Below are 1,230 nucleotides of genomic sequence, written 5' to 3' on the forward strand. Positions count from 1 at the left end.
TTTAGTAGAGAGAATGAGAGAAAAACTAGTCTCTTATTACAACCAAACAACTCTATTTATAATGTAGAGAGGTTAGTCTATAAAAGGAACTTTACAATCAAATCAATCACCTAAATATCATATATATATATAACAGCTCAACGATAAAAGAAACATTTCATTAAATGTGCAAGCCCAATTATTACAACTACAAAAACAAATTACGGCTCCTCGCCGATCTCCTCTTCAGCTTCCTCCTTCTCGTCTACTTTCCTTTCTTCGGGAAGATCGTTTAAGGCCTTATCTGAGTCCATGAAAGGATAGAGATGCTCGACATCCGAGTAGCCGTTGGCTCGGAGCTGTTGACTTCATCCCTTAGGTTCTATGGAAAGATAGCCGTTGGCTCAGAGCTGGGTCACACAGCCCTGGAAGCCCAACTAAAATCGCTCCAATGCCTTATTTGTACAGAGGGCCTCGAATTCTACCGAGTTGATGAATTCTACTTTCTTTCTTATCTAGAGTGCCTCGGCCTCCTATCATTGGTTCTGCAAATAGCTCTCCAAGCTAAGATTATTCGAGACCATCTGTGCCTTCTCCCGCTTAGCCAAGAAAACTTTCTCCCGATCTTCCTCTCGTCATAAAGAGATGCCTTCTCCTTGGCTGCCTTCATCTCGAAGGCTGAGTTACCGCATCAACTCTGTGTGCCGAGCCCACAGATCGTCCATGTCCCTTTGGTGGGACTAGGAACAGTCGCAAACTATGGTGACGTGCGCTCCCCAATGTGGAATAGGACTTGCACGGTAAAAAAAATTTGAAACAAAATTATGATCAGAAAATTACAATAGAAACGAGAAATGACTTACTCGAAAGAATACGAGAGCTATCTGCTCATCAATCTCTAGATCAGATGCATGTCGCACTACCTTGTGATCGACATCAGAATTCAAGTGTTGCATCATACTCTAGGTCATCGGGCCTAATGGAATTTGGTGCAAGAATGCCTCATGGACATATATATGCCTCTCGACTAGAGGTAGAGAGGTGGGTGGAAAATCCCGATTTTTAAATATTTAAAAATAACCCCTAATCACAAAAAGGTGGAGTATGAGTTGGGGGAAAGTTCTCTAGGAGATACAATATAATATTTACACATCCCCTGGGTTAATTTGAGGAGGGGAAACCTAAGGCCCATATCTACTTAGTCTTTGTAGAAAGTATGGTAGCTTGAGGGTGGAATATGGGCCTGATCAC

At 42.1% G+C, this 1,230-nt stretch overlaps 1 long non-coding RNA gene across 1 annotated transcript; it reads left to right on the plus strand.

The window, feature by feature from the left end:
• The first annotated feature begins 201 nt into the window (after nt 1–201).
• On the plus strand, nt 202–1,021 carry LOC140806905 (uncharacterized). The gene is made up of 3 exons (XR_012112599.1): nt 202–320; nt 372–779; nt 850–1,021. It is a non-coding gene; the product is annotated as an uncharacterized lncRNA (long non-coding RNA).
• The last annotated feature ends 209 nt before the right edge of the window (nt 1,022–1,230 follow it).

This window comes from Primulina eburnea, chromosome 12 (genome assembly GCF_022965805.1).
Source record: "Primulina eburnea isolate SZY01 chromosome 12, ASM2296580v1, whole genome shotgun sequence".
Lineage (NCBI taxonomy): Eukaryota > Viridiplantae > Streptophyta > Magnoliopsida > Lamiales > Gesneriaceae > Primulina > Primulina eburnea.